The sequence below is a fragment of the Miniopterus natalensis genome, chromosome 19, assembly GCF_054644295.1.
Source record: "Miniopterus natalensis isolate mMinNat1 chromosome 19, mMinNat1.hap1, whole genome shotgun sequence".
NCBI lineage: Eukaryota > Metazoa > Chordata > Mammalia > Chiroptera > Miniopteridae > Miniopterus > Miniopterus natalensis.
Genome location: NC_142099.1, coordinates 13,162,444 through 13,172,486, shown reverse-complemented (window position 1 = coordinate 13,172,486; position 10,043 = coordinate 13,162,444). Strand labels below are relative to the sequence as shown.

The following is a 10,043-nucleotide window of genomic DNA, read 5'->3' as shown; positions in this document are numbered from 1 at the left end:
AGCAGACATTCAGATCCACACTTCTAAAGTTTATCTCTGGAAGATAAGGGTAGAGGCAAATGAATTTTTAATGTTTTTCTTTATATGTCAAATTTCAACTAAGACCAATAATTGTTTTCATAAATGTTTTCAGAAAAAAGTAAAGAATATTATATATTTCTCAAAGTGTTAAAGATCTATATGGAAGGATCAATTGTTAAGTGCAAAAAGATAAGTTGTAGGACAATATCCCTAGTATGATCCTATTTGTGTTAAAACACTTCCGAAGGGATTGTAAATGGTGATGTCTACCCTGGAGGGTCAGCAGCAACAGGCTAAGGGAAGCCTTTTACTTTTCACTGTATACCATGTCTACTGTTTGAGTTTTTTCACCACACATATGTATGTTTTTTTTAAAATAAATAACAACACTATGGATAATAAGTACTTTGATTTCAAAGGAAGGAAAATCAGCCCTTGCCGGTGTGGTTCAGTGGTTAGAGCGTCTACCCGCCCACCGAAGCACCGCAGCTCTGCTCCAGGGTCACGGGCACCTGCCTGGGTTGCAGGTTGGATCCCCTGCGAGGGAGGGTCTCGTGGGGAAGGCAACCAATCAATGTGTCTCTCTCACGTTGATGTTTCTCTCTCTCTCTCCCCCTCCCTCCTTCCCTTCTGCTCTCTCTAAAAGTCAATGGAGAAAATATCCTCAGGTGAGGATTAACAATAATAATGCACATAAGTGTGGAACGAAATGAAAGCAATGTAAGAGTTGTGTAAACACAAATCATGGAGGTTACTTCTGAGGGGGAGGCAGTGGTAAAGAATGGGGACCACTTATAAGTAGATGAAAGTTATTGGTAATATTTTAGTTCTTGGGTTGGGGGTGTGAAGTGGAGAGTTAAGGGGGTGTTCCTTACATAATTTTTTAAATAAATAAATTAAAATTAATATAAGCGGGCTTCCAAAGACTACTGATTTATAGTGTATTATTAACTAATTCTGCGTAATTGAGGTCCATTTAAATATATAAATATATAAAACGTTTCTGGTGCCCACATACCTCTCGGGCCTTCCGGCCCAGCTACGTGATAAACGGCAGGAGTTTAATCGAGGCTCTGAGCAAAACCGCAGCGTCCCACGCCCGAGTACCTGCTCCCCATCGCGCCCACAGGGCCACGAACAGATCGGGAAAAACCCGAGGAAGGCAGAGCGACAAAACGCTGGCTCAACCGGGACGCAAACAAAAGAGGGAGGAATCACGTGGCGCCCCTCCCACGCGCGGCGCGCCCGTGATGTCACCAAGCCGCGCCCGGGCCATTGATTCCCGGCCGAAGGTAGAGCGAGCGACGTGGTGGGGGCGGGCGGGGGGAGGGTCGGGCGGCGGCGGCAGCCTCCGCGGTGGGCTGCGTCCCCGAGGATCACAAGACCCGGTAAGAGGCTTTTTTTCTTCTTTCGCCATCACCTCCCGGGGCCGCGCGCCGGGCTCGCGCCGCCTGTCCGGGCGCGGACACTGACGGAAGGGGCAGTGCGCAGGCTCCCGGGTGGGCTCCGCGGGTGGTCGCGGGGCCGGTGGGACGCGGGGTCTGGAGGCAGCGGCTGGGCTCGCAGCCCGGCGGGGAGGCGGGCGCCTGGGCCCGTGTGCGCGCCCGTGTGCCCGTGTGCGCGGCTGTGGGCAGCAGAGGCTGCGCACCGATGCTCCGGCGCCCGTGCCAGCTCGAGCCCAACAGCTGGGTACCAAAGGCCCTCGTGTCCCTCTCGCCTCGGGCAGCGAGTGACTGGGTCGCGAGGCGCCCCGCACGGATCCTGGCGCGCGCCTCCCTCTGCCGTGTGGCCCTCGCTGCAGAGGCCCGCGCCGCATCCCGGGGATAGCACCCGCCGCCCTTGGCGCGCCTTGCACGGGGTGGCGTAGGCGGCCGCCGTGGAGAGCCCACTGCGGGGTCACGGCTGCCGCGCTCTGCCTCTGTCTGGTCCTGATGCAGGAGGCCTAGTTGCGTCACCGCCCCTTCCTTCATCCGCTTGGCTTGATTCTTGCGCCCCATTAGAGGGTAAGCCTGCCTCAGGTGTTCCCTGGTGGTGTCAGAGTTTGGGAAACTTGCCTTTCAAAAAGAGACACCTGTCGTTGGGTTTTCAGTGCGGTGTGGTAGAGTCCCAGCGTGTGGTTAGCTGAGGGCGCAGAGTCTGAGCAGCTAAGGGAGGTTGCAGGCCTGCACAGTGGCTGTGGCCCGCGAGGGAGGCCGGATTTGCTAGAACAGGTCATTGGGAGCAGAGAACACAGGAGCATTAAATTGTCAAGCAAATGGGAGTGAGATGCCAACTTCTTTCTTTACCAAAGAAGGCTTGTTCCCATCGTTTCGAAGGTCCTGGAATATCTTTTTCATTCTTTCATTATTTGACATTGCTGGGGGAGGGGAGGCAGGGAAACAGTGGAAAGGGGCATGAACTTCGGAGTCAGGTCTGCAGTTTACCATCTGTGTGACACTGAGTGAGTTATTTAGCCTCTCTACTCCTACTTCGTCTTATCTACAAAATGAGGATAATTATATCTACCTTGCAGGGTTGTTGTCAGAATTTGAAGTGTCGAGCTATTATTAGTAAGGGCACAGCCCCCAGCACTTGAACTTGCTCCCTCCCTCTGAAGGTTTCCCATTGGCACAGCTGCTTGAGAAACGGGGGAACTTTTTGCTGTTTTGAATGTTTGCTACTCTGCCAGATATGATAAAGCAGACTGCGGGAGGGGAGGTAGGCGGGAGGGTGAATCTCAAAACACATCATCTCTCTACTATAGACTTCAACATTTTAGAACTGGAAAGAGGGTAGACATCACCATTTACAATCCCTTTGGAGGTGTTTTAACACAAATAGGATCATACTAGAGATATTGTCCTACAACTTATCTTTTTGCACTTAACAGTTGATCCTTCCATATAGATCTACAACACTTTGAGAAACATAATATTCTTTGCTTTTTTCTGAAAACATTTATGAAAACAATTATTGGTCTTAGTTGAAAATTTGACATATAAAGAAAAACATTAAAAATTCATTTGCCTCTACCCTTATCATCCAGAGATAAACTTTAGAAGTGTGGATCTGAATGTCTGCTTTGGTTTGTCCCATGTCCTTTCTGTCCCACTTCTTGTAGCAGATGCCCCTCTTTCTTGGGAGGACTCTATCTGATTGGTCAGTTTGGATTGACCCTGCCCTCTTCAGGGGTGGTCCTATGACCTGGGTCTAGCCAATCAGAATCCTCCTCCACTCTTCTGCCTCACAGATTGTGGTTGATGCTGGGCATGCAACTCAGCATGTAGGGGACCAGTTCGAGTCTTTCCTAGCTTTGCAGGGGGAGCAATGAGGAAGATAGTTTGTTCCAGGCTGTTGAACTAGGATGGTATGAGAGGAGGCCTTCTCATCACCATCTGGGGAGTGTCTGTCTGGAGAATGAAGTCAAGGAGGGATAAGTAAGACTGAAAGATGAAGTGAGCAGAACCCTGAGGCCATCTCTGATCACACATAGATCCATTTGAATCCAGAGGCATCCTTGGCCTTCTCAATTTTGGGAGTCAGCAAATTCCCTTTTACTGCTTAAGTTTCTGTCATGTATATCCAAAAGAACCTTATCTAATACAAGTATTATATTGACGTTTATCTGAATTTAGTAGAAACAAAGGAAAATGGAAATGAGAGGCAAGTGGAAGAAATGCTGAATTTGACATAAAGCTTTTTGGGAAACAACAGAAGATTTGTAAAAGGTCTTTTAAAGTTAAACAAAACATTATGAAGCCATTTCAAGGTTAGGTAATTGTGCTTTATAGTTTAACTTGAGGTTTCTTAATCCCAGCAGTAATCCAGAGCAATAATTAAGTATTATCCCCATTTTACAGATGCAAAAGGTGAGTCTTGGCCAAGATCCTGCTACTAGCTAATGGCAAAACTGATGCTTGAACTCAGGCCCTGAGGCTTGTAGTGTGGGTCTTGTTACTTCTCAGCGGCCACAGTCCTGAAGTGTGAACCTGTGTAGTGGGGGAAGGAGGCACAAGCATAGTTGAGAGGGCCAGTATTTGCCACTGGAGTAACATCTCAGATTGTCCAGTGATAAATTATCTTTTATTTTGCCCAGCATTGTTCAGGTGTGAAAGGAAGTTGGGGCTTTTCATCCAGAGAAAAAGGAAAGGCTCATGGGCACACAGTGCTGGGATCTTGGGCACACAATAGGTATTTTTGGTAAATGCCCGTGGAAAGAAGCAAAAATCTTAAGGTATTGTTATATCTGCCAGAGGAGACCCCAGGCTTAATACACAAAGGCTCGCATAAGCCTAGCTGTATGTAATCTGAGCGTCTTTCTGATTCATGGATTTAAAGATTTGAAGCTGTGTTTGAGACCGAGATTGGTAGTATTATCTGTGACCAACTGATTAGAGTTTTCAGATGTGTGAACAACAGGATCTAAGCTTTGGGGCTTCTGTAGTGATCTCTTGAGATACAGCAGTATTTTGCTATAACATCTGTTAGACTTGGACCATAATGGGTACAGCTGCTCGCGTTGTTTGCTGGAGAACACCGGGTGGTTGTTTGGTGTCAAGGATAAAGAGTTCAAGCTATGAGTTTGTTGCAAAATTAAATATTTGGGAAAGATCTGTGACTGATGTGCATTAATGTGGGAATAGCAAAGTGGGTTTAAACTATGTATTTTTAGGGTTTTTGATGAGCTGTTCTGTGTTGTCTCTCTGTTTGAAGATAACTTAGGGCTGTATAGTGAACTATTAGCAACTCACAAGGTTTATATAACCCATCCATATAAACTGTCACTTACACACACACACCTTCACCCCAAGGAGCTTTTGTTGTGGCTTCTACACCCTCCCAGATATCTCAAAGCCTCCTATTTCACCATCTTTATCAAGCTTAATGGGAAAAACCCTCTGATATAACCCATCCTCCCTTTTCCTCTGTACCCCACCACTACCACATACACAGTGAAGCTCTTTCCCTAAAAGGGGATATATTAATCTAGTTGCAAATGGCAGAAACCCAATGTAAACTAATTTAAGCAAAAAAGGGGTTTAACCCCTTTTTAATCATTTAACTAGGAAGTCCAAAGATGAGCTTCAGGTGTGGCTGGATCATGAGGCTGAAATGAAATCATGAAGACTCTCTTAGCCCTGCCTTTCTCTGCTTCTTTTTGTTTATTGGCCTCAGTTTCTCCTGCTGTTTTCTCAACACATACTGAAAAGACACTACTGGCAGCCCCAAGCCTACGACCTTAGAGCTGTCCTCTAGCATTATAAACTAATCACTGTGGACAAGGAGATAGGGATACCATGATGTGACAGGTCTGTGTCGCAGGCCCACTCCTGGGATGAAGGGGTGAACTGCCTGTCTACAACCACATGGGATGGGGAAGTACAGAGGTGCTCAGCAGGCAAAAACAGCAGATGACTGCACTGTGTGTGTCTCCACGCACATGTGTTTGTGTGTATGCTCATATCTCACTCCTTTGAGGCCCTTCCAGAACCTTCCAGCTCAATTGAATCCACCTGGTTTTGTTTGTCCATCACACACGTATTCTGTTGTGGCATCGGTCATGTGTTCTCTCTCCCTTCCATGCCTTTGCACCTGCCCTTTGGGTTGCCCTCCCCTGCTGCTTCAAATGGCTGGCTTCCTTTTGGATTCAGATGAGGCTTCTCCTCCCAGAAGCCTTCCTTGGCCCCCATCAATGAATTAGGCACCCCTTCTCTGTGCTCCCATAAACACCTTAGCACAACCCAATCATGGATTTGATTTCTGCTTGTCAATGGCCTAAACTGGTCGGTTCTCTAGACTGAGAGGCCCTGAACAGAGGTGCTCTTTACTTTGTCTTGCTCACCTCCCATGCTTAGCCGGCATTCTTTTTCCTCGTAGCACGTACAACCAATTGACATTATACACTTATTTGTTTATTGCCTGTCTGCTCACTAGAATACCAGCTTCATGAAAATAATAGGAAAATAATTTTTGTTTTGTTTACTGCTGTATCTCTAGGGCCTAGGACAGTGCCAGGCACATAGTATGTGCTTAATAAATGTTTATTAAACGAATGAATGAAAATCTGCCCACAGGGAGAAAATGCCGGCATCGTGTTGATGAGGATTCCGATCTACATGATAGATACAGTTCTCACTGTAAATGTCTGTAACCTCGAGTACCACGAGGGTCCATCCTGGAAGGGCAGAACCTCTCTCCCCAGGTGCGTCTGTCTGAACTGCAGAGGCCAAGGGTCAGACCCCAAGGAGAAGCCACCTGGAAGTGCCACCCCGTGAGATGTTGTACCCCCCTCAAAGTTCTCCGAACTATGATAGGATGTATATTAAGGCCTTTTCTAGAGTTTGAGTCTTTCTCCTTATTTATTTTTAAAACATTTCCTTGAGCACTTATAATATGCCAGGCACTGTTCTAAACCCTTTATAAATAACAACTTATTCTTTGACCAGAGTTTTGGGATCAAAGCTTGTGAACTTGAAAACATTTTGCTGTTTAAATACCAGAACACTCAAGAAAAGCTACAAAGAAAAAAAAATCCAGATTAGAAAATTATAAAAGAAATGAGACCTCTCTCCATCCAGCTTATCTCGCCCTCCAGAGGTGGAGCTAGTCTCCTTCCTGACCTTTTCTTAGGTTTTACAGTTATAGCTACTAATAAAATAAAGTCTACTACATATATCTTTTTGTTGTTGCTTGGTTTCCAAATGCAGCCATGTCCTACATGCTCATCTGTACTTTACCTTTCCCATAACTGTCTTCCGGGTGCTTCTGCTGCACCCACCACTGCTTCCCAGGGCACAGCCGCCCTGCCTCAGAGGGTGTGGCAGAGCTGGATCGGCCGTGGCCTGGAGTGAACTCTGTCCTTCATCCCTCTCCCAGGAAGGGCCCAAGCCTGACCCCCAGGCACCCACACCCACCTTCCTAGATATTGTAGTGCCTTACAGAATGCCATCCATTCACTCTTCCCTCCCAACAGAAAACAGAAGGTGGGGAATTCCCATTTTTTTCTTTTAAAATCAAAGAATAGTTCTTATGAAAATACTGTAGGGACTTGAGGTGGGATGCTTACCCCCAAACATCGGGCCCCACCCTCTTGTAGCGCTTAGTCCTGATTGGCTTCCTGAAAAATTGGATGCCAGTTCACACTGCAGTGCCCGCCCTACTGTTCCGCTGTGCCTGTTTCATCCAGCCCTTTCCAGAACTGGGTATTTTAACTAAAAATGGAAAATCTTAGCTAAATTGAAAAATGGTGTCTCATTTTAATTTGCATATTTGTTATGATTAAGTTTGAACTCTTTGCATATGCCTATTAATCATTTTTATTATTTCTGTGTTTAAATTTTTCAGTTAATATTTTGTCCGGTCACTTGTGTTACTTTTATAAATTATACAGATTTTCTAAAAAACATGAGTATGTGCTCCTTATAACAAACAAAAACTTTATTTGCTGTGAGTATTTTTCCAGTTTGGTGTTTGCCATATAATTTTGGCTTTATCATTAAACATACATATTTTTCATTTTTCTGTAGACAGATTTTGTGGGTCTCTTTTTTTTTCACTTCTTCCTTTGCTTGTAAGCTTTAAAATGTTTTTTCTCATTCTGTATTCTGGTATTTTGTGGTTTGCTTTTTGACATAGTACTTTAAAAAGCTAATATTCAGTGTTATTTCAGATTCTGACAAGATATTTGATGAAAATATTCTGTAATATTTTAAATAAAATTGGTTTGAATTAGGTCTATGTTTTGTATTAAAGATCTTTACATTAGTATATATATCACATATTTTTCCTTTTTAAAATAATTGATTAGAATATCAAAGCTTGGTCCACGAAACTGAGATTCAAATACATGTATAATTCTCATAATTTTAATGTTCTTAGCATTTCCATAAATTGCTACATGAATGTGTTTATCTGTGTCTGTTGATCTGGTTTAGAGAAGTACTTTTGTTCCACTAACAGCTTCTGAGTGTATAGCCAAGTTGATGAATTTAGCATCTTCCGGTGCCCTTATCCCATGTTTCCCTAACTCTTTTTGCAATAAACAGCACATAATTTATCTGTGCCATTCAGTGAATTTTGACAAATATGTAGTATATGCATTTAATCACCATTCAAATCAAGAGAATAATTTCCATCACCCCAGAAAGTTCCCTCATGCTCCTTTCCAGTCACCACCATCCCCAAAGGCCACCACTATCCTAATGTCTATCATCATAGATTAATTTTGCCTGTTCTAAAATTTCATGTAAATGGAATTGTACTTTTGAGCATGGCTTCTTTCAGCAAGGTTAAACGATGTTCCATGTGTCAGTATCTTTTGTATGAATATACCTCAATTGTTCATTCATTCATCAGTTAGTTGGTGGACATTTTGTTTGTTTCCAGTTTGAGGCTATTAAGAATAAAGCTCTATGAACATTCTTTTTTGTTATTATGGTTAAAAACAAAAAAACAAAAAAAAACATGAAATTTACCATCTTAACCATTTTTAAGGTACAGTTTAGTCATGTTACATATGTTCACATTGTGAAACATCTCCAGAACTTTTTAATCTTGCAAATATGAAACTACTTATTAAACAGCAACTCCCCTTTTCCTTTCTCTTACCCCTAGTTCTATGACCATTCTTATATGTCTTTTTATGTTCATTTATTTTCATTTTTCTGTATCAGGTGTACAGTTGCTGGGTCATAGGGTAGTTATGTATTTAACCTTAGAAGAAACTGCCAAACGGTTTTCCAGATGATTGTACCATTTTACATTCCCACCAATGATGTACGAGAGTTCTAGTTGCTCCATATCCTGACCAACATTTGATATCATGAGTTTTTTATCTTAGCCATTCTGATAGCTGTGAAGTGGTATCTCGTCACATCATATTTTAATTTATTTACATGGCTGTTTCTATTACTATAATGAGCACTGAGCTTCTTAAGAGCAAGTTTTATGCACTACATATTTATCTTTCTGTTCTTATTAACTTTTTTCCATATTGAGGGGGTGATAGATGCCAACCAATTAGCTCTATCTGTTGACTAACCTTTCTTCCTGTCGCTACTGCTTTTAGCTCCTACCTGTCAGGCATTGGATTCGTATACACACTAGGGTCTATTTTGGGGAATGAGTTTCTGCTCTGTTAGTCTGTAGCTCCATTCTTGTATTATGCCAGTACTGCCTTGACTTAATCAGTATAGCTGTCCTCTTTTAAAAAAATATTTTGGCCGTTCTTTCCTGTTTGTTTTTGCACTTGAACTGTAGATTAATCATCTTGTTGGGTATCCACTCCTTACTGCCCCTACCCTTATTAGAATCTGCAGTAAACTGTTATTTAATTTGGCACTAATTGGCACTTATAAACTATTCGGCCATGACATTTGGGGCTGGTCTATCCTATTTAAGACATATATTCCTCAGCAGAGTTTCACATGTAGGCTCTTTACCCTTCTTAAGATTATTCATAAATGTTTCTCTCTTTTTAAAAATGGTTAATTTGCTATTAAGAATATAGTATTTTTCACTGAAGAAAAATTGTTTTGTTTTGTATATTTCTCTTATATCCAGCCATATTCCTTGACTTATGTTGGTTCTAAGAGTGTTTTAAGTAATCTTGTATCAACTTGCAAATAATCTGGGGTTTTTTCCATTTTTAGTAGTTTATCTTTTATTTGTTTTGTGTTACAGAATATGCAAGAACTTCCAAAACAGTGTTAAATACCATATTTCTTTGATTCTTAGGCCATTGAGCATAAGAACATGTTATCAATTTAATAATAGCTTTTGGGGGCTACTATATGAAATGGTCACATATTGTAATTCACATCCCAATATCAGATATGTTTGGAGTACATCTCAGAATTAAGGAAATAATATAATAGTAGTAATGGTGAACCTCTTTATTTCTTATTTTAGTGTGAATGCCTAACTATTCTATTTTAAATATGGCATTAGCTGTTGATTGATGATCATCTTTGTTGTATTAAAGAATATCCCTTTTTTCCAAATAAAATAAAAGCTCTAATTCTGCTGGACAGTAATGAGAAGGC

The 10,043-nt window shown here is 42.5% G+C and overlaps 1 long non-coding RNA gene across 1 annotated transcript; it reads left to right on the top strand.

The window, feature by feature from the left end:
* Window positions 1–1,359: 1,359 nt before the first annotated feature.
* Window positions 1,360–7,733, top strand: LOC148090890 (uncharacterized). Its single transcript, XR_015716120.1, has 2 exons — window positions 1,360–1,409; window positions 6,075–7,733. It is a non-coding gene; the product is annotated as an uncharacterized LOC148090890 (long non-coding RNA).
* The last annotated feature ends 2,310 nt before the right edge of the window (window positions 7,734–10,043 follow it).